We start from the raw sequence: 27,972 nt of genomic DNA, 5'->3' as shown, positions 1-27,972 counted from the left end.
CACAGTTCCTGCCTAGTGAGACCAACTATGTCTTTTAGATAGCTCTTCTTTTGCCTGCTGACTAGTAAGTGACTTTATAAATACAGAAAATGAATCCTTTGTCATATGAGTTGCAAAAATTTTCTGAGTTACTTATTTGTTCTCTAACATGTTTTATATTTCCCTGACGTTAAATAACTTTCAATATGTATTCAATCAAATATATTCAGATTTACCTTTATTTACACCTTTGTGACTATGTTACATTATCATCCTTCAAATCTATGGCTTTTTAGTATTAATTCCTGTTTCACAGAGCTATTACTAATGTACATCTTCTTATGCATTTTCTCCTGTATCAATGAGGAGGAAAGATTGATTCCTATACTTAATCTGGCATCTTGAATAGCAAGTCCAAGTCTCTTCTAATTTAAGAATTGATGACTAATTTTACTGTTTGCTCATTATTGAAACATTATTGCATTCCTGAAATATACACAAATTTGTAATGATATTATTTTAATATTGAGCTGGATGCAGTTTGTTAATTTGTTTTAGTGTTTTACAACTATATTTATGTAAGACTGATACACATAAACATATATACATACATACTGAGACATTGGGAGTGTTTGCTCAGAGCTGGAATTTTCTGTTTCTTATTGTTTAGAGACATATCACCTGTACTGGTGCTTTGCTTTTCTAGGGTGTACTTTTAAAATATATACAATTATTTCATTATTTTCAGGCTAGTAAGTCTTTCTAAATTAAATTGTGTATAAATTGTAAGATTCTTTTCTTTAAAAATTAAACATTCTATTAATAGTTATACTTACTAACATTAAGTAGAGCTGCCTTCCTCATTTAATTTTTAACAACTTTATTTAGATAACAGCTTGACCTTTCATTCACAGTTATGCTTTTAAAATTATTTCTAAATTTGTAGATCTTTATTATCAATACAATTTGATTTACCACTTAACACATATTATGTACCAATGTGTTTAAACACCTAATATTATTTCTTTCAATTCTCACTAAAAGCCTAGGAAATGATTTTTCTTATTCCCATTTTACAGATGAAAAACTGAGGCACAGAGAGACTAAGTAACTTATTTAAACACATACAGTGGAAAGTGGAAGAGCCAGGAATGAAACCAAACTGTTTGTCACTAGAGTGCTTTATGCTTTAACCATTTACTATGCTAAAAGGAAGAACACTTTTTGATGGATAATTGGAAACTCTTACTAAAGCATATATAGATATACTAGAGGCCTGGTGCAGGACATTCATGCACTGGGGGGGATGAGGAGGGGGCCGCATCCCTCAGCCTGGACTGCAACCTCTCGCAGTCCAGGACCCCTAGGAGGATGTCCACCTGCCGGGTCCTTAGTGCTGCTGCGGATGTGGGAGAGGTTCCTGCCACTGCTGTGGCGCTCAACAGCCATAAGCCCGGCTTCTGGCTGAGTGGTGCTCCCCACTGTGGGAGTTCACTGACCACCAGGGGGCAGCTCTTGTGTGAGCGTCTGCCCCCTGGTCAGTGTGCATCATAGCAACTGGTCGTTCCGCCGTTCGGCCAATTTGCATATTAGGGTTTTATTATATAGGGTAAAACATATATGAAATTTCCAATGGAATTTTTCTTTATTATACCCTTTATGTAAATGGTTTTGTTTACCTAAATTTCTGAAAGACAGTTCCACTTGACCCATGAAACAGTCATTATCTATTTCTGAGTGATGGAAATTCCATGGTGACAAAAATTAAAATAAAATTTAAAAACCAGGAAGAAAAGAATTAGACAGAGAAGCTGCTTCATTTAAATACAGAAAATTGCTTTTATTGGCAACACCCTAGGCAGCAGCATTTAGGAGCCCAGTGACCTTAAGTGCCACAGAGTCATTAAAAGTAATGAGGGGTGAGCTCAAGCCAATGACTGATGAAAAGGCAATGTCTTCTCGGGGGCTCATGCTGTAACATCCAACATTAATGCATTAGTACCAGTAGATGAAACATGAAGAATACTACATCTCATTTGCATAATGGATGAAGCTAGGGAAGCAGTTCCAGATGGCTGATGAGCACCTTGAGCCAAGAGGAAAAAAATTTTTAAAGCTTCAGTACATAGGTGTAGCACATAAAGATACTAGTAACTAACATTCTACACATTACAGATGTACAACTTTGTAACATGACTTCTGTATACTTTCCTTTGTGCTCACTAGCCAATATCATCCCAATAAAATTAATAAAAAGATACAAGTAACCAAAAAATTAGAACAAATGTAAGAGACTGTGGACTGCCAAATGATGTACCTCTCTCAAATTTGAAATAAAATGAAGTAAAATTTCCCTACAGAATCCAAATATGCTGTACAAGGATCTTGTCTGAACTGATGAGCTCCATCTCTCAAATCATCCTCATTTCTTAAGAAAAAAAGATAATAAATTGGCTGTATAAACTTTGAGTAAATGTATTCAAGTCTCAATGCAGATGTCCAAATGACTTATTCCACTCTGTTTCCTGCAATTCTCAATTGTGCCGGTATTTGAATAAAAATCATATAGTGTATTCAATTTACTATACACAGTCTGGCTTGAGGGGGACAAATCTTTTCTTGGTAGTAAATGTGGCTTAATTTAATTCTTATATAAATTTGTTTCAATTTCTCTCCAGCAGATGGAATTAACAAACATCAATTGTATGTGTGTATGTGTGTGCAGGTGTGTGTATAGTTCTGTAGATCTCCTTTTATGATAGTTGTGATTTTTTATTTGTAACTTTCAATACTGAAAATATACGTGGTTTGAGTGTAATGATTCTAACACAAAGTGTTATGAAAATTCGGAGTTACCACTGGACAAAGTCACAAAGTGTGTAGCACCACCCTCTCTGTAGACCCTGTCCACTATGTCAGCCTGCCCAGACCAAACCGCACTCACTGCCCGTTTACCTTCTGCTACCTTCAGCCCTTCTCAAAGGAATGCTACATCTAATAACACCCACCTTACCTCCAAAAGTTTGCCTCACCCCTATCGCCTCAATTTATGATATTGATATCCTGATATTTACCTAAATATTATAACTACAGATCTTACATAGAAAATAACAAGGGTTTGAGGAGCTATGTGTCAGGAACTGTGGATGGAAACCAAAAAATGTGTCTATTTTATCACAATGTTGCAATGATGAATACTAAATTAAAATGACCCTTGTTTTTAAACCACCATGTGTAGCACCTAGAACAGTGGTTCTCAACCTTGGCTGCACATTAGAATCACCTGGGAATCTTTGTAAAATCCTGATTTCTGGGCCTCATCCTCTGGAAATTCTGTTTCTTTGTTATGGGGTGGGGCCACAACATTAGTAACAAAGACACAGAATTTCCGGAGGACGAGGCCCAGGAATCAGGATTTTACAAAGATTCCCAGGTGATTCTAATGTGCAGCTAAGGTTGAGAACCACTGACCTAGAGACTAAATGATCTGACCAGAATGTGTGGCTAAGGAGTTACAAACCTGGGACCAGAACTCAAATTCTTCACCCAAGTGCAATGACTTATCCACACCTGTGTCAGCACCACACTGTGGAGAGTGAAAAGGAAGAACAAAATGCTTACATTACTTGCAGAATTCTTTAGATGACAGATACACAAACAGGGTTAATACACATAATGTGAGCTTTCTTCTTCCTGTGTTAAGCTACTGTGCTGAAGTAAAACTTACAGATAAGTCTAAACATGTATTTAGAATTTTTTGAATTTTCTAATTATTTCCATCAATGATTTTTAAAGAAAAAAACACTCCTGCTGTTTTCCTCTATTCTAATACTACACTTATGAAACCAGATACATGGGACCTCCACCCCCACCCCCATCAGACAATTCTGTGACACTGAATGTCCTACAATTTAACTTAATTAATTAAGTCTGTAATTACCTGGAGTTAGCATCAGATCCCACTGGCCCATGGACCCAGACAATAGTGTGGTGAAGGCTTGGGAGAGGTGGGTGCAGGGTCAAAGGGAAAAACAACAACAAAAAACAACAAAGGGGACATCTGTAAAACTTTGAATGATAAAGATAAATTTAAAAATAAATAAAATAAGGCATATATGAAAAAGTTGGCATAGAATTTATAATTCCTGTCCTTATGATTCCTGATATTCTAAAGGAAGTATCTATACTAATAAAAGGATTTCCGGGGTTCTTGTCCCAGCATCAAGAAGGGTTCAGGAATCTGGAGAAGGGGCTGTGCGTAGATGTTAAATAGGAATCCAGAGACTAATAAAGAATCTGGAGACAAATTATAGTTTTGAAAGGCATTGGGGGACAGAGGAGCTTAGCTAAAGGAGCTAAGAACTAAGGTCTTAAGTCTAAGGCCTTAGGTTCTCTCGTTGTCCCCAGGACCCCATGCTTTTTATTAACACAATTTGTCCTGAGGCAAGGCAGAGATATACACTTCAGTGGGTCAGGGTTTAGTACAGAGTCCATTGTCAGAATGGGGGAATTAGGCTGTTCAGGTGTTTGGCCAGTAGGAGGCAATAACATGTAGATTAAGATGCCCTTTAACTGTCTGGCAGCCATAATCAGTTTCCTATTTAGGTTTGGGAAAATGCCTTCAGCCATTCTCAACAGGTGACTACATGTGTGACTCAACCCTGTTGAGTCCCCAAGTCTCATTAACCTTTTGATGAAACTCTTGAAATTATGACATGCTGGAATTGGTCTCTGGCAAAGGGTAATATGCTGATTAGACAGGGAGACCTTCTGGGAGACCTTCCGGACATCCTTCTGGACAAAGCCATGGTGGCAGGGCCAAGGCAGAGGCTGTTAGGGGCAATCAGGTCAGGAGAAGAGGGCAGTTGGGAGTGATCAGGGCAAGCAGGCTGGCAGGCAGAGTGGTTAGGGGCGATCAAGCAGGCAGGCAGATGAGCAGTTAGGAGCCAGTGGTCCCAGATTGCAAGAGAGATGTCCCAGATTGGAGAGGGTGCAGGCCGGGCTGAGGGACACCCCTCCCCATGCATGAATTTCATGTACCAGGCCACTAGTATATATTATAAATGTATAGAAATGACCTTTAAAAAGGTCATTTATTCTTGATCATAACTTACCATTTTATTTTTTTATATAGAATCTATAACATAAATATAGTTTGTTAACAAAACAAGATATATAGAAAAATTCAATAGCAATAATAAGGAAGTAACCCTGCCTCAAGATAATCATCGTGTACTCTGTAGAATCATAGTTGTCTTCTTATAAGAAAGGTCATAATACTATATAGAAAGTTTTATAACCTGCTTTTTAATTTATCACTATTGTCTTCAAGCTGTTAATAGTGAAACACAGGCATTAATCTGTTTTGCTTGAATAAAGTTGCCCATGGGGAAATAATTTGATAAGGTGATGAGTTGAATTGGATTTGACTGGTGTTTTTATTACAGAACTTTTAAGAACTTCAATGTGCTTACATCCATAGTGCTTGTGCATTAGGCTCCAGCAAGAAACAATGCATTTTCCTTTTACTTAATATTAATCATAGATGAGTGTGTGCACACATATGCACATATTTATTTATTCTATTTTTTTCAAACAAAGTGGTTATGGTCCAAGACTGAAAGAAACTGTTGTAGCATAAAAATAGCTGCAATAAAATTCCACTTATGAAACTACACTGGCAGATCACAGAGCCTGGGGTTCAGATAAATAAAAGTTAATGTCAAAACTCTGAAGTTAAAGATAAAGTGTATTTGTTTAGTTGTATGGTTGTGTGGGTCACAATGAATTTGGGCTGGTAATTTATCTTACAGGCGTGTCCGCTAATGCCAATAACTCAACCTGAACTTTAATACCTATAGAAGATTCTTTGTGAATCAGAATGATTTTCATTAACATTTTAATCTAAACTCTAATAAATAATTATCAATAGTTTAGACAGTATGTGATATACTAGCTAAAGCTGATTTTTTTCTGTCTTATTTTACTAGTACTCATTTGTAAGATTCAGGCAGAATGTTATTATCTTGATATTTGGATATGTCTCCTGCTGCTAACTGAAGTTCATTAATGGTCTATATAAGCTGAGGCAGAGAAAAAAGAAGACACACTTGTTTATACCTGTTTATTTATTGATCCATAATTAACATGAAAACCAGGCAGAATGTAAAATTGAACAAGATAATGTCCCTGTCCTCAGTTTGCTTTCGATTGAGTAGTGGCCCAGTTATAGGAAACGGAGGTGGGGTAAGTACATTTGTTGCTGCTATTGACAACTCCACAGCCTCAGCCTTATTTAGCTTTTGCAAGAAGGCTCCTCCGTGATGCAGAGAGGGAGCAAGCTGGTGGAAAGGAGTGAAGGGGAATCACTCTTGCTGACATTCATGGCAAAGCAGGCAGGAGGCTCCTATACTTGCAGTCAAATTAGAGCACTTTTTTCCTACTTTGCCGATCCAGTCCCAATTCAGAGAAAAATGAACATTGCCCTGCTTGTCTTCACTTTGTTTTGTAAGAATACTTGCCAGGAATTTTAATTTGATTTCTCAGTGTATTGCTGGGAGATGGGTAAACAGAATCACAAAGTGTGATTTTATAGCATCTCTATTTTAGGAATTATATTAGTGGATAGAGAATAGCAATTTATTAAGCAAAATGAGACTATTTATCTGTATGTAATGTAATAACCAGGTGGAATACCTAAAACAGCCTCAAATCCAACAACTGGTACATAGGCAGATTTTATTTTATAAACTAGTTCTTTTAAAAAGACCCAAACCTGATTTTATTTGATTAGCGATATTAAGGATGTCCACTAAGAAAGATTCATGTTAATCCCAGCTGGCGTGGCTCAGTGGTCGAGTGTAGACCTAAGAACCAGGAGGTCACGGTTCAATTCCCTGTCAGGGCATATGCCCGGGTTGCAGGCTGGATCCCCAGTGGGGGGTGTGCAGGAGGCAACCGATCAATGATTCTTTCTCATCATTGATGTTTGTATCTCTCTCTCCCTCTCCCTTCCCCTTAAAATCAATATATTTAAAGAATTATTCATGTTTATAAGAAAGTACTTTAAATAATTATGTTTAATGCCAGGGCTGACCAGCAGCCCCTGAATGACGGATGAGCAGATTACTCAGACACGGTTTGACTGGGCAAGAGAGGGCTAAGGGGCCCCTGGCTCTAGCGTCCAGAGCAGCCTCTATTGCCTACCTCATTAGGCCTTTAATGGAATTTTTATCTTTAGATACAATCAGTAGGGTGAGTAATCTTGGGAGGACACATGTTTACATTGTCCTCTAGGCAAGGGCCTCCAGGGATTAAGCATAAAGATTCCAGTAAACACCCGGGGGTCTGCATATGCACAGGCTTGTTCGGAAAGGTCAAGGAATAATTGGGGTCACTGCCTTGGACACTCTCCTAAGTCTCCCCAAAGTCAGAATTCCGATAAACAGGGCAGGCAGCCTTCCAAACACTTCCCTTTTCTCAGAATATCCTCCTTACAAACTTTCCAACCAAGTCTCTTGTGCTCCCCAACAGTTAAAGATTAATTTTTAAAAGAAAATAATTCCTTTCAAAATAGTATAAAATAATAACACAGTTTGGAATATGTTTAATAAAAGAAGTATAAGACCTGTGCAATAAAAGTCATAAAACATTACCAAGGGAAATGGTGCCCCACAAGCATTATCTAGCCCAAATGTCAATAGTTGAGAAACAGAGGTTGAGAAACATTGCTTTCAAGTGGCTATTTTTGAGCTAAAACCTGAATGATAAGGAGCCAGTTATGCAAATATCTGGGAGGAGAGTAATTCAAGGAAAGGGAACAAAAATAACAAAAGTCTGAGATGGGAAAGGAGCCCAGTATTGAGAAAGGACAGAGAACATTGCTAGTCTGGCGGGAAAGCAACAAATGCTGGGAATAAAGGACTAGATGATGACCAGGAAGAAGGTAGGGACCAGATTCCAAATATCTTAGAGTCATGTATGAAATGTTAATGTGGTTGAGCAGATTTTCAGCTGGCTGAATGAAATTCAGATACACACAGCATTCCTAGCTTGGAAGACGGCCAGCGGCATTGCTCTTTCCTTGGCTTGGTCCCCTTAGTATTTTTATCATTGACTCGAATGAGGACAAAGAAGGCCTGTTATCAAATCTGTGGCTGACAACAAGCTCGGGGAGATAACTAATACAGGGGATGACAGAATCAGGATTCAAAAGCATCTTGACAGGCTGAAACAGTGGGTTGAGTCTAAGAAGATGACATTTAATAAAGATAAATGTGATATCCTGTGGTTAGGTCAGAAAGCATATGGTTCAAAGGAGTAAGGGAGAGGCTAGTCTGAACAGCAAATTGGGTTAAAATGTTAGAGACATTTTGACATTTTAGCCAACTGCAAGATTAATGTGAGTCAGCAGAGTGATGGAGTCACCATGGAAGGCACCATAGACCTCAGATGCATTTATCAAAATTTAGTGCCCATAACCAACAAGACCTCACTCCACATCTGGAACCCTACTGACATATGACACCTGCAGGAAAAAGTGGACAAACCCAGGTATGTGTATTAAAAGGTCAGGGGGAAAAATGAGGACGAAGGATCTTGAAATTGATGCCTATTTCACTTATAAAAAGATGACCTTAATTCACCTATTAGATGGTCAGTGGTCTTTATGAGGAATCAGATTTATTTGGAGGCAATAGGCTTGAACTTAGATCAGTTGAAGGTAAATATAAGTGGACATTTAGAGTGACTATTGAAAACATATTCTTACTTAGTAATAGTTGCCCCTAAATTCAAGATGATGAGCTCCTCCTCCTCCTGGAAGTTTGCAAGCAGAGGCTGGGGGAATGTGCTTCAAGGAAAATATCTGGAGAGCCCATGCATGATCACTAGAAGATTCAGGAGGGCCTTTCTAATGTCTAAGAGTTTATTATTTAGTAACTGGCTTATAAATATTGAATGGCATTTTTTGTTTGTTTGCTTTTTGTTAATCCTAGCCAAGGGTTATTTTTTCTATTGAGTTTTAGGGAGAGTGGGAGAGAGAGGGAAAGACAGAGAGAAACATCGAAGTGAGAGAAACACATCGATTGGTTGCCTCCCTCTTGCACAAGCCCCGACCAGGGCCCCGTGTTGGAAGGAGCCTGCAACCAAGATACATGCCCTTGACTGGAATAGAACCCAGGACCCTTTGGTCTGAAGGCTGACACTCTATCCACTGAACCAACAGGCTAGGGCTGAGCTGCATTTTAAAAATTATTCAGAGCTCAGTCTTTTTACCCATTTACAGGCAAAATGCATTTTGTAAAAAGATACTAAATGCGAACAAATGGTGAAAGCCAGCGTTCAGCCAATAAACTTCTACAAAATGTTTTATTGCAACCCCATCTTGTTTTGTTGCATTGTTTGTTGTTTTTCTCAAGCCTATTGTGGTTTGGACAGACAAAGAGGTCTGTTTTCAGAGACCTTCTAAGTGGGGCTAATGCTTCTTATTCACATTCTTCATCCTGTTCTAACCAGGAGGTGTTTCAAGAACTTGATTCAAAATGAGTGCTGTGCATCACAGAATCCAGCATCTGAGCTGGAAAGAATGAGTTTGTTTCTGTCCCTGGTGAAAAAGACCTTCATAGGTCACTTGAGACAAATCACCCGGGAGCCACAATTCTTTCTAACTTACAGGGAAATGCCAGGGCCATGGGTGTGAATTAAACACCCAAGCTTGTCTGGTCACCTATTAGCAATTACAGCCACCAGTGTGTCTTTGTAGAAGGTTAAAAACTGTAGAGTTGAAACTAGCTCAAGAGGAATGTGGTCTTGTATTATTTTACTTTCATTACTGTGTCTTTCAAGAGTTTGAGGTTATGGAGGGAAAAAGATGACAGAGTGAACTCAATAGCTACAATATTCTTCTCACTGAAAGGAAAGTAAGGCAGGTCAATGGAAGTCCTTCGGTGTAGCTGATTTAACCTGACACTGGTCTTTATCCAGGATTTACTTAAATTTATTTTAGTGCAGAAAAGATTTTTTAGTCTTGGTCTTCTAGGACTTTTCCATCTGTGGATTTTTTTTTTTGAAGAAGTGAATCTTTCATATAAGTTTTGTTACTTAGTTGGATCTTAGGAACTTGTTATTTATTTTTAAGCCAATAAACACTCTGCCATAATGAAGTCCTTGGGTGAAGTTAAGTCTTATTCCATTCTAAATATAAATAATATATGAGTTAGATTTTTTTTTTTTAGTGGCATGAAGGCTGCCAGATCTTACCACACATTTTGTCACTATAATCTGATGTCTTTAATTAATCAATTTTTACTTAATTCTGTGTCTCTTCTAATTTCTCCTTTAGAAATTAAAAAAAAAAATTAAGGTGGCCTGGCCAGTGTTGCTCAGTGGTAGAGCATCGGCCTATGAACCAGTAGGTCACTGTTTGATTCCTAGTCAGGGCATGTGCCTGTGTTGTGGGTTCTACCCCAGTAGGGGGTGTGTGGGAGGCAGCTGATCTATGATTCTCATCATTGATGTTTCTATTTCTCTCTCCCTTTTCCTTCCTCTCTAAAAAAAAAAAAAAAAAAAAAAAAAAAAAGTGTGGTTCTAAAATTAAATACATATAAATCAGGAATTATCACATAATTGAATTCATGGTTTCAACATTTTCACCTTTCCAAAAAGCTGTGCACAAATGTTCCTAAGCCTTTCCATTTCCTCACTTTAGCAAAATGCTCCGCCCCCTGTGCGCTGACTTCAGTAGGAAGATGATGGAAAGCGTGGTATTGTTGGGCCTCATTCTCCAGGATAATTAACATGCATCAAAACAACAATGTAAAATAGAATTATTCCCGTGAACAAAAATTATAATTAGAACTAAAAATCTATAAAAATAAACCTGATAGGACATTGCTGAATCTAGTTCCAGGGTTTTGATGACTCTGCCTCATATTTCAGAATCTTTAAAAGTATCTTGGATACAGATCGGTTATCTGTACTAATTATTTAGTTAGAGAAAATGTTCCGAAGCCACATTTAAGTAAAATCATGTTGTTTTTACATATTCTGAATGTATTCATTTCCTGGATCTTCCATAACAAAGCACCACAAACTGGATGGCTTAGAATGTCAGAAATTGAAGGTCTCACAGTTCTGAAGGGCTGCAACCAAGGTGTCAGCAGTGCCATACATCCTCCCTCTGAAGGCATTAAGGATGGAGCTGTCCCAGGCCTTCTAGATTCTGGTAGTGTCTGGGCTTATGGCAACATAACTGCAATCTTCACATGGCATTCTTTTTTATAAGGACACATATGTAATACCTTAATCAATAAAGAAAAAAAAATTTAAAAAAAGACCACCAGTCACATTGGATTAGGAGTCCACCCTAATGGCCTCATCTTAATTTACTAATTATATCTGTAACAATGCTATCCTATCTAATAAAGATGGACTATGCAAATTGACCATCACTTTGTGACAAAGATGGCTGCTCCCACAGCCAATAAGGAGGGAATATGCAAATTGACACAACAAAGATGGCTACAGCCGAGCTGTAGCCATCATTGCCATGGTGACAACACAGGCATTCCACCCCGCCCTGGCCGCTCCGGGCCTCTGGCGTGCGAAGGCAGAAAGGCGGCTCTGGGCTGGAGCGAGGGTGGTGCTGGCAGCCAGGGGAAGGAAGGCCTATGCATGAATCTTCATGCATTGGGCTTCAAGTTTCCAAATAAAATCACATTCTGAGGTACTGGGAGTTAGGATTTTAACCTATACATTTTTAGTAGACACAATTCATCCTATCACACAGACTTTCCACTCTGTGTAAGAACAGATGCTAGCTCAGCCTTCTAGAAGCTGGCATGAGCAAGGAGGCAGCAGGCTCTGGAAAGGAGTTTTCTTCTTGGAGTAAAATGAGAGCAGCATAAAGAACAGCTGAGCCCCTCTTGTGTTTTTATTCTTTGTGGTTTGAGGACACGGTGCTTGAAGCTGCCACAGCTGTCTTCCCACCATGAAGAGGGCTATCACTACAAAGGCTAAGCAAAATAATGGAAAGTGCTAGCACCCAATGTGTAGCCACTAAACCAAACCTGGGGTGTCTGACTTTCAGGCTTTTGTCATGAATCACAGATATACATAGCATTTCAGCCCCTTTTATCTGAGCACTGAACATATGCCAAATAATAGATTTTGGTATAAGTCTCCATGTCCCGTTTCCTGGGACTACTAACCTTTCTTAGCTCCGTTTAGATATATTTGTTGCCCTTCCCAGTATGGACTCCACAAATAAGCTCTCATTAAGGTCCTGCTCCTTTTTGCTCCTTTTCATCATCATCAGTATTCCATTTCATATCTTTGAATTATAGAACATCCCAGAGCCTAGTGTAGGAGACCCACAAAAAGTTCACTGTAGCTAATGTCACAGCAATATCATAATTGGCCTCTTCTTTTATTTATTTCTTCAAGCATTCTATAATTAAATTGTAACAGAGTGCTTATTGACTTACACATAAATAACAAGTTTCTAAGTTCCAACTAAGTAACAAAATTGATGTGAAGGATTAATTCATTTAAAAATAATTTATAGGAAATAGAGTATTCCCTACTACTCAAATTCGTGTTCTTCTCAGAACATATATTTATATAACGCAACTTAGAGTTTCATTAGGAACACTGGGCTTTGTTTTGTAATTATATGTATGAATATATATGTCTCACCAGTTAGGCAATCATCTTCTTGATCTTAGGAACTATGTCTTACCTTTCTCAGTCATAGTTTCCAGTGTGGGATGGGGTAGACTTAAAGCAAGCAAAAGGTTTATGGAGATTTAAAAAATAATTATCAAAAGGTATTGCTTCCTAATATCTGTTTTTTGGAGCTTAGTAAAATCTTCCTGACACAAATAATATCATAATTGGAATTCAAAGACTGAATTGAACATGAGCTGTCATTGCCTTTCTCCTAAGTAAAAACATTTTAAAGACTGTTTTTATTTTACGCTTCCACATTGAGCATAGAACGAGGTTCTTCTGTTTCCATCACTATGGTAACAAAGTGAAATTGCTTATATAATAATTATTTATTCATGGTCTTGAACCATAAATTGGATCAAGCTCATTAAAATCCAGGAAATCTGATTGCTAAATACAGATATCCAAATGCAGACTGTCAACTCAATGACTAATGTGATTAAAAGAAATTTAATACTTGCTTATATTTATGCTGAGGAGAGAAGGGGTTGTTTGGGAATTTCTGAACTTTCTACAAGCAAATAGGGCTATTTTCAGACATTTTCTCATGAGATAACAATGATCCACTTGATTCAAGGGCTGTATATTCCATTAAGAAAATGCCAAAATGAATTAAACCTTAAGCAGACTATTCACAAAGCACAGGTGAGAAATATAATTTTAAGATTACAATATATAAAAACTTGAACTATCAATATGTCCTTTAATGATAGTGAAATAAATTAAAAGATATAAAACAGAATGCATTCTAGGCATGAAATTTTAATATCCTACATAATAAAAACCTAACATTCTAAGTGTCCAGTCGTCTGGTCGTCCTTTCAACCAATCAAAGCGTAATATGCTAATGATATGCTAAGGCCGCTTAACCGCTCGCTATGACATGCACTGACCACCAGGGGGCAGACAGTTGAACAGTCAGCCAGTTGCTTTGATGTGCACTAACCACCAGGGGGCAGATGCTCCAACTGGTAGGTTAGCTTGCTGCTGGGGTCCAGCTGATCGGGACTGAGCAACATGGGCCAGACCTGCCCTGGAGCCCTCCTGCGGTCCCTCCATGGCTGGCCAACCTCTCCCATCCTTCCCTGGCCCTGATCATGCATGGGTGGGGTCCCTTGGCCTGGCCTGTGCCCTCATCCAGGACCTCTTGGGGGATGTCAGAGAGCCAGTTTTGACTCGATCCCGCAGGCATAAAAGGCTAATATGCAAATCGACCAAACAGCAGAACGACAGGTCACTATGATGCACATTGACCACCAGGGGGCAGACGCTCAATGTAGAAGCTGCCCCTGGTGATCAGTGCGCTCCCATAGGGAGAGTGCCGCTCAGCCAGAAGCCGGGCTCATGGCTGTGCAGGAGCCTCTCCCGCTTCCGCAGCAGCACTAAGGATATCCAACTGTCAGCTTAGGAGCACTCCCTGTGGGGTCCCGGATTGCTAGAGGGCGCAGGCAAGGCTGAGGGACCCTACCAGTGCACAAATCCATGCACGGGGCCTCTAGTATGCATATAAGATCTTTCGTTAATCTCTTCCTGCCCTCCTCCCTCCCCGCTTCCCTCTGAGATTCATCAGTCTGTTCCCTGTTTCCATGCCTGTGGTTTCTGCTCCTGCATTGAGCGTCTGCCCCCTGGTGGTCAGTGCATGTCATAGCTACTGGCCAGTTGATAAATCTCAATGGTTCTCAGAAACCTGGCTCTCAAAACTCCAGGCAAAGTCAATCACTCAAATTGTCACCCACAAGATCCTTTTTGCACTCACCTCCAAGTATCCTAGAGTTTAGAGAAAATTCAAATATTCCTTATGTCCTCCCCACTCCCACCACCAGCTCTCCAGGTATACTAGACAGTTATAAAGGAATATTCCATTTTCTTTGCCATATTAAACATTTCATTTATTTTTATTATTTAATGAAAGCCATATACTCACACACCTTGCAGGATGAATGAAGATGAAATAAGTAAAAAATAGGAATGAGCAGAAATTAAACAGCACTTTGTGAATTGCTTTGAGCTACTAGCTTTGAGCTGTAAATGCAAATTATTATTATTGCTGGGCCATATTCTGCCAAATGTTTTTACTGTAATATGAGTATTAATTTAGAATATAGTATATTGTCACTGAATGTGCAACAACTAAACATTTTTAAATGTTCATTATAAAAACCAAAGTCCATTATGGTATTGCCACTATGTTTTGAAAATGCACATTCTAAAATTATTTTTTCTTAATTTATAACCTCAAATTACATCTTTAAAAAATACCCAGTTGAGCCCTAGCTGGTTTTGCTCAGTGGATAGAGTGTCGTCCTGTGGACTGAAGGATCCCAGATTTGATCCAGTCAAGGGCATATGCCTGGGTTGCTGGCTTAATCCCCAGTGGGGGGCATTAAGAAGACAGCCAATCAATGTTCCCTCTCATCATTGATGTTTCTCTCTCTATTTCCCTCTCCCTTTCTCTCTGAAATAAATAAAAAATATATTTTAAAAAAATACCCAATTGAGTATTATTCTAATGATAATGAAAACAGAGGTTGAAGACACTTTTTTCCAAGATCCTAAATATTTTCTTTCCCAATCATATTAACTTTCTGCCACTCAGTGTGTGTGTGTGTGTGTGTGTTACACAATGTGTGTGTGTTACACAATGTGTGTGTATGTGTGTGTCTGTGTGTGTTACACAGTGTGTCTGTGTGTGTGTGTGTTACACAGATAGATGACCAAGGATACATACCTAGAGAGACTTACCTGATCCTAAGGTGAAAGGAATTTCTCAAAGATGGTATCAAGGGGAGAGTGTTAGGGGGCACAAGCACCACATGAAGCACAGGACAACCAAAGCGAAAGACAACCTGTCAAAGCTTCCAGACCAGTGGTTCTCAACCTGTGGGTCGCGACCCCTTTGGGGGTCGAACGACCCTTTCACAGGGGTTTCCTAAGACCATCGGAAAACACATATATAATTACATATTGTTTTTGTGATTAATCACTATGCTTTAATTATGTTCAATTTGTAACAATGAAATTGGGGGTCACCACAACATGAGGAACTGTATTAAAGGGTCGCGGCATTAGGAAGGTTGAGAACCACTGTTCTAGACTCTCGTGGCTTCTAGGGTCTCCTGGCTTCTAAGGTCTCTTGGCACAGTGGGAAGGATCAATCTGAAGGCAATGACTGCAGTTGACTGTAGAAAATTGTCTGTTATAGGCATGGACTATGGGAGTACAGAAAACTTACTTTATGAGAGGCTTCACCAGAGAATGGCCTGATGCTAGATCTTGAAGACATTACTAGGAAGAGGAGAGCCAGAAAGGGAATAGAATATGCACAAACTCCCTTGTAGGCTTAGAAAATTGCAAGGACTGACATAGGCCTGGAGAAAATGTTTTCATGAAATTGAACATTAGAGAACCTTGAATGCCCAATTTATGTTATGTGGGCTTTATCTTGAGGAGTTGTTAAAGAGTTTTTAAATAAAGATCAATATAATCCAACGTAACTTTTAGAAGGAAAATGGGGGATGAAGGCTTGTGGGAAAAACAGAAAATTTTCAGGCTTCCAAGGAGGCTTATTTTCTTGGTAATTGAGGCCACAGAAAATTCACTGCAGCAATGCTGAGCAAGCAAGCAAAAGGAATCAGTGATTGCAAATGTACTGAGACAAATTCTATCAACTTACCAAGCAACAGAGCCCATACGACCACTTGGTGACCTGTGTGTATAATTACTACCCTGGAGCAGAAGGAACCTGCAATGTGAGTGAGCAAGATAATGGCTCTACTGCCAGTCAGGCCATTTAACTTTCTTTTGATTGCCCAGCCTTATCATTCCTCTTCTAGTTCAACATTTCTATATTATGTTCTAGCCATTGACCACAAATGCAGTGAACACTTTTTTAGTAATCTTTACCTGTTTTTATTTTGTTCTCTGATTGTAGAAATATAGAACCCAAATAGAATTGCACTGTTAAACAAAGTACACACTACCGATCACATGAATTGGTCACAAAGCCAAAGCCAATTTTGTGATTTTTGTCTTGGAGCACTGATCTTCAAAAGTGTCAAAAATAGAAATATGTTAAAGTGTGAGACTTCCTCTAATATTTGAAGTTGTTAGTTTAATTCATTACTAAAAAGAAAGAAAGATGATGGCTCCATTATGGAGAACATATTAGTGGTTGGGAGTTTGGAGTCAGGGAGATTGACTGAGACACTGTGGAAATAAAACTGCCACCATGATAGCATTTCTTAATTTTGATTATGAAGTGATTAATATTGGTGAAAGGAGGAAAGCACCAAATTTATCTTATATTTCATCTCCCTCTAACACAACATGAGTGTTAATGAAATACTATTTCCACAAAAGTTATCAAGTAGTCCTATGTCTGTTTGTGTCATGGATTACATCATGTTCTGACACCTGGAACCAGAATGTAGATAAGTATTCAAGGTAACAGAGAAATGCATCCATATTAACAGATCATGAATATGTGATTTTACATAGAAAATGTCTACCCAGATGAGATTTTTGTTTTCAAAGGATAGTTTTAGAATACATTCACTGCAGCTGGGTTTGAGAGTTACTGGGACAGGGTTTGAAGCAACTCAGGGCATAAAAATATTTTAAGTAATGGTGGGTTAAGGCTGATTAACAGCCTCTGGAAACATGCATTTAATTTTGCTTTGTGAATAAAAGAATATAAATGAATCTCCCTCATCACAGTCTCTAAAGATGTTTTAAAGAAACTTTTGCCACAGGGGATCAACACCATTGCACAGATTTTTAACAACAGAAACTGGGGACAAAGAGATAGATTAATGGGAGAATAGTAATAGAATCTGAATAATCTGGCAAAAAAATTATTTTATGTTGAAGTCTGCACATCAAGCAAAGAGAGACCAAAATAATTAGGCTTCTGGTTCTGCTAATGAGAAAAGAGAAAAGGAACATAACATTCAATTGGGATGGCACTGATATATCTGATAAAGGGTTAATTTCTAAAATATATAAGGAACTTATTCAACTTAACAAAAAGAAGACAAACAACCCAATTAAAAAATGGGCAAGGGTCTGCCCTAACCAGTTTGGCTCAGTGGATAGAGCATCAGCCTGTGGACTGAAGGGTCCCAGGTTTGATTCCGGTCAAGGGCATGTACCTTGGTTGTGGGCACATCCCCGGTAGGGAGTGTGCAGGAGGCAGCTGATCGATGTTTCTCTCTCATTGATGTTTCTAACTCTCTATCCCTCTCCCTTTCTCTCTGTAAAAAATCAATAAAATATATTTAAATTTTTTTTTTTAAAAAATGGGCAAGGGACCTAAATAGGCCTTTCTCCAAAGGGGACATACAGATAGCAAAGAGACATATGAAAAAGTGCTCAAAGTGGACTAATCATCAAAGAGATGCAAATTAAAATGACCACAAGGTATCACCTCACATGTGTCAGAGTGGCTAACATCAACAAATCAACAAATGACAAGTACTGGTTTTACATTTACACAATGGAATACTATGCAGCAGTAAAAAATGATGTCTTACCCTTTGAGACATCATGGAGGCACTGAGAGAGTATTATGCTAAGCAAAAAAAGCCAGTCAGAGAAAGACAAGTATTATATGGTCTCATTCGGAAAACAGTTTGGAGTTTCCTCAAATTAAATATGGAACTGCCATTTGACCCAGTGATCCCACTTCTGGGAATATATCCTAGAAATCTGAAACACCAATCAGAAAGAATGTATGCACCCCTATGCTCATAGCAACAGAATTTACAATAGCTCAGATCTGGAAACAACCCAAGTGCCCATCAGTAGATGAATGAGTAAAAAAAGCTGTGGTACATTTACACAATGGAATACTATGCAGCAGTAAAAAAAAGGACGTCTTATCCTTTGAGACATCATGGAGGCACTGAGAGAATATTATGCTAAGCAAAATAAGCCAGTCAGAGAAAGACAAGTGTTACATGGTCTCACTCATATGTGGAATCTAATGAGCAAAATAAACTGAAAAACAAATAGATTCCGAAACATAAAGACTGTGGAATTTCAGAAGGAAGGGTGGTTGTGGGTGGGTGGGGAGAGATTAAGAACTTATATGCATATATGCATAACCCATGGACACAGACAGTAGGGTGGTGAAGGCCTGAGGTAGGCCATGGGGGTGGGAAGCAATAAATGGGGTGGAGGGAAAGGGGGACATATGTAATACTTTCAGAAATAAAAATTTTAAAAAATTGAATGGGTTTTTTTTGTAATATTATTTGGCAATAGAGTGTTTCTTAACTGAGATTAACAAATCAGATGGATAGTTTTTATCTTTGCATCTCAGTGTCTCAGACCAAGTTAAGGTGCTTATTATTAAAGTTGTCTGGCTAGGGGCAGTGTTCATATGCCCTGGGTCCTATGGGCATTGATCTGTTTAGAATTGCTTCATTACTGCTGCAAACATTCACCTGTAGCCAGGACTGACTCATTTACACTGAGACTCTGACTTGGGGCTTTAAAATGTGTCCATATTCCTAACAGGATTGAAAATTCCAGCTCTGGAGTTGGCCATAGTCTGTCTTCTAGCAAAATTTCTGTTTATCTTTTCAATTATTTGTGTGCCTGTCTGTTTCCATCCAGTAAGCACTATATAGGTCATTGCAGTACTGGGAATAAATCTGTGTCATCCTTCTCACCCTATATCCTTAATATATAATACCATAGTTTGCATACTGTAGGTGCCTAATAAAGAGATGCTATTTTTGGAGCTATGTCTTGCAGAACCTCTCTTGCCCATGACTTGGGTCTGATACATCATCAGTTCATTGATAATTGTTAGTAGGAACCTCACCTACTCACAGTCAAATACACTGGTGAGTTCAGAGTAGCTGCCAGAATTGCACAGAGTGAATAGCTACAGGGTTTAACTTCAAGCACTGCTGCCTAATATTCCTTCCCTGTTCAGCTTTCTCAGCCATTGTTTCCCTCTCATGTAGTTATCATGTTTTTCTGTAGGTTGACAGGATTGTGCCAAGAGAAGATGAGGTCAGGATAATTAGATGGGCTTATTGGACCATGAATATGTGCAATGATATCACCATAATCATGGTATTTTATAATAGCATTGCCCTTATTTTCAAACACTTGTATTTTTACTTCTAATCTGCTCTGCATTACCACGGTTAGTGGCACTGCTGTTTAATCTTTCCTAGTTTCAAAGGCCCCAGAAGTTATAGATTAGCAGACTGGGATATTTCTCTTTGCAGGAATACTTTTCTCCAGCTAATCCAATATTCTCAAAAAACAATGACCATTGAAAGCTTTTCTCATAGGCATCTGCCCAAGATACAGTTGTAGACCTTTAAAGACAGGATTTTCTTTAAACAAATACCGATATTTTATCAGGGCTTCAAAACCACAGTGACCCATCAACTGCTGGAAACTCAGTCCCTACTGACTTGAAAGACCGCGGCAGAAACCCGCAAAGCCAGAGGCCTGCTGCCACCTCCTGCTTTGCAGAGCCCTAGATTCTCTTAGGAAAGACCCTTCCTAAGGGTCTTTTGTAAGTAAGACCCTTACAAAACTTTAACCTCTGAGTTAGGTTTATGACAAAATATGGTGCCACAGTTGTCTGAGATGTGACGCATACCAAGTCGTTATAAATAATCAATAGAATACTAAAGTGTAAAGAACTTTTTTTCCCCAACCTGTGTATTTAATTGGAAGCTAAAATGGTTTCCTTGTCTTCATCGTTTTGTCTCAAACTCCAAAGGACAAAAATAAAATATTTGTGCTAAATACCTTGCACCTGTGGAGGGTTCACCAAGATGAACAAAATCTGGTTCTGTGACCGTTGGCACAGGAGAATGCCAATGGACTGAAAGATAAAGAAATCAAGGACAAAATGTTTTCCTGTCAGTTGTTGGAGTGCTGGACCCACCCCCCATCCTTAGGAAGAAGAGGGTGCTTCTTCCCCATCTTAAGCTCGATGAAGGGGACTTCAAGCCCACTTGGAGAACTTGAAATGTGTCAGCTAAGGTTTGTCAGACACAGTGGTACACCTAACTCCAGCTGGAGAACGGTAAAGGCAGAAGACTGTGGCTATTACCTTGTATTAGCTAAATACAGAGAAGAAGCCAACAGGGGCCAACTTTACAATGTTACTGTGGCCCATGCTGGAGAGATCAGGCTTGGAGCCATCTTCATAGACCCGTTGTTCAAGGAGGACTTCGGAAGTAACAATGGAACTCTGATGGAGACAGTCTATATGAAAGTACCTCCAGATGCCTTGGCACTGAGTTTTGATGTTTTAAGTAGCCAGCTGGTAGTGTCGTGGAAATTGCAACTAAGCGATTCCCAGAGTGACAATCTACTTACACCCAGAGTCTTGCTCAATGAATAAAAAAGGTTTTGGTGAATAGAAATCTACCTGTATAACAATGTCAACTCAATATGCATGCATTAGTTATTTCCGGTGGGGAGAAAAGACTAGTGGTACACACAGCCTGAAACCTTTCTCATCTTCCCTACAGCCATTAGCAAGTAAGTCTAACATTTGTGAGGATAACAATTTATGTTGGTTCTCTACCTCTAATGGAAATTGCATCCAAGTCAAATTTATTCAAGACGGGTGTGGTGTTAGGATAAAGGGAGACCAGTGCCCTGTCGCCTGAATGTTCTGCCCTGCTGCTTGAAGAAGAGATCTCTTGAGGTTCCTAAAGGCTTTGTTACTCATGATCATTGCCCAACTCTGACAGGGCAGCAGCAGGGGAGCCCCTATTTGCAAGTGTTGCTCTTTTATTGATATCCATTGCTGCTTTTCCTGGGGGATTCTTTCTTGAAGTGGCTCTAGGAGGCTTGTCATAATTGCAAGTCAACTTCCTGGTTTCTCTTCTTTTTCAAATTTAGGTACATTTTACTAGTACTTGCTGCTGATAATAAAGGAATGCATATTCCTTAAAGATCTTTAATTGAATGCAGGGAAGTGCAAGAATAACTTTAAATATCTTACAATGCCACTGCCTAGCACTAGCCACCACTACTCTTAGGTTGATCCATATAATATTCTCAATATTTCACTGTTTTGACCTACACATACCTAGAATATTATTAAACCACTTTTATATGGCTTAATTTCATTTTCACGCTTAGATGCACACACATTATTTTACAACTGAGTTCATACAATATACAAATATACATTATTATAATGTGGAATAGGTAGCATTACATATATATATATATATATAGCCTTAGTTGACATTATAAGGCTATTATGTTTGAAGTTTCAAACATGCATACATATACAGCTCTCTGCAGGATTTATACAGCTATATGTAATGATCAATTTAAAAGAAACTTGTAATCAATTCCAGAGAATCATGAAATACTAGAGTTGGAAGGAAGCTTAGAGATTCTACCTAAAATTTTCAAATTTGAGTTTTACTAGTCATCACTTTATGTTTAAGTTTTAAAACACATATAAGTCCACATACATATTCACGTGCAATGATCTTTAGCATCCTGTGTTTAAGAAAAATCCATTTAATCTAAAACATTAAACTTGGTACTTTCAAATCCCACCATTGAAACACAGAAAACCAATAATATTCTAGGTATCTGTAATTTGCAGCTAACAAAATAAACAAGGATTTGAGGGATTTCAGTCCAAAGGTCTCATTTCCATTTCCAATTTTGTGTGCTTAAGATATTTTTGTCTTAAAGCTACATATATACAGTTGCAAGTATGAATGGGTCTAAATAAATGCCAATCAATAGAGTTTCACTTGTTGCAGAATCAAATGAAATGTCCTGTTGAATTTGCTGTGCACTCTCAATTGTACTTGCATAGGATGCAAAAAAAATTTAACTTTTTTGCTACTAATTCTTCTACTAAATTCTATATTTTTGAGCAGGAATCTTAATCTCATTGGCTCCTAGGTCACTCCGAGGTAGGCCCTGTGTGGGCCATAAGCAGCCTAGGAAGGGCCTGAGCCAGGGGCGGAGCCGGCAATTGGAGGGGTCTTGGGGTCAGGGGTGGAGCCAGGGATCGGAGGGGGCAGGGGCGGAGCTGGTGATTGGAGTGAACTACAGAGGAAACACCTTTTCTGACTGCTCATTGGCTAAGCTCCCTGTATGCCACTGGTAATATTCTTAGTAACTTGGGTAATAAGAATCCAAAAAGATGCCTTGGCCTGCCCACTGCTGGGTCTGGATTCAATTCTGACCAAGGGCATGTACCTAGATTGCGGGTTCCTCCCTGGCCAGGGCCCAGGTCAGGGCTCATGCAGGAGGCAACCAATCAAAATGTTCCTCTCAGTTTGATGTTTCTCTCTTTCTTTCCCTTTCTCTTCCGCGTTCTCTAAAAATCAATGGAAACATATCCTCAGGTGAGGATAAAAAAAAAAAAAAGAAAGAAATGTCATATCCTATGAAAGACACATCTTGAAAATGCCTAAGGAAAGTTTTTATTTTTTCATGGTAAAGGGACTGGAGTCCGTGTTGATGAAAACACCTTGGTGACTGCAGTGACTGGCAGTGGTTGCAGCAGTGAGGTGATGGGGCTTGTGCCTTCCCCGATCAGCCCGGTGGCCTCCCACAAAGGGAGGCCAGACTTCGGCTTAGGCCCGTTCCCCAAGGGGAGCAGGGAGCGGGCCTAAGCCGTCAGTAGGACATCCCCTGACGGCTCCCAGTATGTGAGAGGGGGCGGGCTGGGCCCACCCCCCAGTGCACTAATTTCGTGCGCCGGGCACCTAGTATAATATATTTCCCAGGAAAAATCTCTAAATCCAATTTGAAGTAAATATGGGCAAAAAAGAGTTAAATCCTTGTGAAAATTGCTCATTCCATAGCTTGCAGCGATTTGATGGTTTTATTTCACTTCTATGAACTATTACGCTACAGAAACTTTATTCATCTTCAACTAACACTAGCTTATATTCCTCTTTGAACCTCTATTGAATTCTATTATGATACTTCAGTTTAGAAAGAAGTTAGAGCATTGATTATGAAATTCTGATGACCATTGCATGGTGTCACCAAACATTGTGGTTATAGTGCATAAAAAAAGATGAAGAATTTTAAGAAGAAGATAAGAGAAATGACTGAAAAGATTATTGGAATGTAATAGAATAGGAAAAATAATTAGTAGGCAGGTTGTGGGGTGCATTGGAGCCATGTCAATTCTCCCTGCATACCAGAAGGCACAACTAAATGGGAGGGAGTTGAATTTTAAAGCAATATTCTAAGTTGAACTTCCTAAATGTTTTAGAAAAGGTCATCTCCCTGGCACTCTCAAACTCCTAAAGAACAGATTAAATATTCCAACAAGATTATCCTATTTTGTATCCTGTCTGATTAGGTTTGGTTGGGTTTGAGGTATGAGGTCCCTTCCATTTATGCTGCAAAGTTGAGATAAGCAAAGAAACCAAACAAACAAATAAAAAGCATAACAAACAACTCATTTTTGTCCCATTCTTTTTTCCCCAAAAAGAATAAATATAAAAAAGCTGTCTTTGTTATTTTACATCTTGTGTTTGCCAGCCCCCAAGATGGTTCCTCATGATTCTCACCAGTGATTCACATCCGGGGTAGTCTCCATGACTTCAACATTTATGAAGATGTCTTTGTCCACTCAGTACCTTACCTCCTCTTCCTCCATCCTATCTTACAAAGTAACTCAAACATTTATCTTCTAGACATTGGCACCACAAAAAAAAATCCTTTATCTCAGAAGTCTTTATTTTAAATATTCTACCATCTGACCTTCTTGATACATCCAATTCATGGATTCAAATGCTTTTTGCTAGTCCAGGAACCTAGCCACTCCTCACTTTCTTATCTGCCCTGTAATCTACACTCCAGCTGGAAAAGTGATAGTTCTAAAATATATTTCAGATCATTTTATCTCTTTTTAGTCTTCCATGCTTTTTTACTATAAACAAAATAGGATACCATTTTATCTCTTTTTAGTCTTCCATGCTTTTTTACTAAAATAGGATATATTCCTGTCTCCAAACTTGTTATCCTTGAAGCATTCTTCTGAATGCATCCTTAAACCGTTCTTCTTCTATCTTCTTCCCCAAATATGTAAAAGAATACTAATAAGTAAATTAAATGCCCATCTAGAAAGCTAGACTGGTCAGACAATTTGGAGCAGTTCTACATTATAACTCAAATTTCTTAATTCCAACATGATTCCATTATTTCCATTTTAAACCACCTTTAAGTTCACAGTTGAAAGTTACAGAATCGAGGAAGGCAAACACCACCCTCCAGTTTGTGTTTTCTTTAGAATTCATTTGCAAACATACATCTGTTTATTTTGAAGGGTCTTTTGCTGAGTATTTTATGTTTGACTTTGGTATCCCTAATTCTTATTGGGAAATTAAGCAACAGAAAGAAAGCAAAACCACCTGTTTTTGCTTTCATGAAATGCTGTTGGGAAGTTGCTCTATTCCAGATAAATAGCAGCTATTATTAATTTTTCTTTAAAATTGCTTAGCAACCCCTATAGTTTGCAGAATTTAAAAGCAATGGCTCTGGTTAAAAGTGCAGCGTCTCTATTAGATACTTAACTGCTTGTAACAATTCAGCTGCAGAAGCGATCTCATCCTAATGACTGTAACATGAAAACAGCTCGGCTTCTCCAATACAGGATACAGGCATTAATTGTGATGACTGGGTACACCTCACTGTATTGACACTCTTCTTACCGTGATTTATTGGATACTAATTGCACATTTGTGGGATGCTAATTTCTATTTGAAAGGGTGTTCTATTTCAGTCCAATGGCATTTATATAATCTCTTTTATTCAATGGTAGAGATTATATTCTGCCTTCAAAACTCTTCTGTTGGTCCAATATTTCCTCTTACTGCCCCCTGCATCCTATGAAAAACAAACATAAGGGTACCTTGAAGAACTGAATGAAGCTGATTAAACTGAGTTTCTTCTGATGGTTGAGATTAAAATTCTCTAAATAAAATTTTAAAGATTATAAAATTTAAGTTTCAGGTTTTCTCAAGGGATTTTAAGTCAAACATTATTGAATAATGTTACTTTACCATAGACAAAGGATAAGTGGTGTGTAATGTGTTTCACTTCTCCATTTCTGGATGCTTTCATAGAGAAAGCAATATTTATGGCAAAATATTTGAAACACTAAATGGAGTATGTTCTGTAAATCTGCTTATGGCCTCATTGTGAATGATTGCAAGCCAAAAGATGTAGGAAAAGGGTAGATGATATTAATTAGGAGGAAACTAAAAGTAGGCTTTGTGGCTATGACAAGGCTTAGGAACAGAACCAAGCTCACGGTCTTAATTTATTTCTACTTAATGTTCATATGTGTTGCTATTAAGTAAAATTAATCCCTTGCCAAGGGAGAGTGAAAATCAGAAAAACAGGTTTAAAAACTGAATAAAAATATATCTTTAAGTGATGCCCAAATCATCTTAACAGTTTCCTAAAAGCATTTTTTTTCTTTTATTAATTTCAGAGAAGAAGAGAGAGTGGGAGAGAGAGAGAGAGAGAGAGACATCAATGATGCGAGAGATTCATTGATCAGCTGCCTCCCATACTGGGGATCAAGCCAGCAATCAGGGCATGTTCCCTGACCAGGAATCAAATCATGACCTCCTGGTTCATAGGTCTATGATCAACCACTGAGCCCCATGGCCAGGCCTAAAAGCATTCTTGACTTCACCTTGCACCAAAAGAATATAGTTTATAGTTACTAGATTAGAATACATAGGGAAGATTCATTAAGGAGGGTAAACTGAATTTTGTTCAGGAGATTTGAGTTAATAATGTAGAAGAGACTTTGGAGGAAAGGGTAAAAGCAGGAAAGAAACCAAAATAGGAGAATGTGTTGATATGGACCTAGATTTTTTTTTCTCATGGGTTTTATTGCTCCTTTGTAATTCTACCACTGATTAATTCTGTGTTTGTTTGTTTTTCCTTTTTTAAAATGTTATCTTTATTGTTGAGAGTATTCCATATGTCTCTCCTTTTTTTCCCTCATTGCCCTCCTCCACCAACTCCTGCCCCACTTCAGGCCTTTACCACACTAGATTCTTTCTTCATTGTCTACAACACCTTCTTTCCTTAGCTCTAACTACATGCAACCAACACTATTGTTGCCTATACTTTGGAGTGAAAAGGATTATGACAGTGAATTCTTTCCCTAATTCAGATTCCTGAGAGATACCACTTAACATATAACCAAAGTTCCAATGACCAAATTTTTCCTTCAGTGGATCATCATCATAATCCAAGTCATTTGTTCACATGCAGGAACACTTTATCTCTATCCCCTTCTACTGGTTTGCTGGATTCATTTCTGCATCAGTCTCTAAAATGTCAGAGGTCAAGGATCTGCATAATTCCTCTGCATAGTACCCAGCACAATGCCAGATAACAGGTCCTTCTTAGCATCAATCCAAGGCAATAACAGCTTTAGAGAGCTAACAGAAACGTCCCACAGGCAAAATGCATATCCTAAAGGGAGAATGCGCTTTTCTCTTTTATAATGTGTGAGAGTGGGAGTGCTGTACATTGTAAACTCCCATGTAAATTAACAATGTACCTTGTTTACCTGGCTGCCAAGAGGATGCCAGATGTGAGAATGAAGGGTATTTTGAACTTTCCTGTTGGGATTAGTGAAATGTAGCATTTGTGAACATGAATACCGTGCCTTTGTATAACATTTTTACTTCTAAAATGTTTTCATAATTATCACTGTCACATCATTCATCAGGTCAGGGAAAGACACTGAACAAGGAATAAAGGAGTTCTTAAAAATAACCCCAAGTAGGAGTACCTACTATAGCAACTACGACTAATAATTAATATTTATTTAGGACCTACTAGGTACCAGGTACTGTGCTAAAACATTCCAAGAATTATCTCATTAATTCATACAATAATCCCAAAGAGACAAAGTAGTAGCCCTCCCTAACACAGTGTTTACAACACACAATAGGGACTCAATCAGTATTTTAATGCATGAACACTTTCCTTTATTATATTTGATTTAGTTTAGATTATAAATGAAAATTTGAGGTTTAGAGAACTTAAACAATTTACTCAAGTTTACTTAGGTAGTAAGCAGGTTAGCTGGAAATGAATTTATGTCCATCGAATTCCATGAATAATTTTCTTAACCATCAAGATTTTACCTAAAGTTTATGAAATTTGGTGACAAGAGTTAGACTAGCACTCAGATAAATTGACACTCATCATCATGCCTTCCTCTGTATCTTGTCTCCCATGATCAAATCACTT

This window comes from Myotis brandtii, unplaced genomic scaffold (assembly GCF_000412655.1).
Source record: "Myotis brandtii unplaced genomic scaffold, ASM41265v1 scaffold228, whole genome shotgun sequence".
Lineage (NCBI taxonomy): Eukaryota > Metazoa > Chordata > Mammalia > Chiroptera > Vespertilionidae > Myotis > Myotis brandtii.
This window is presented reverse-complemented; position numbering follows the sequence as displayed.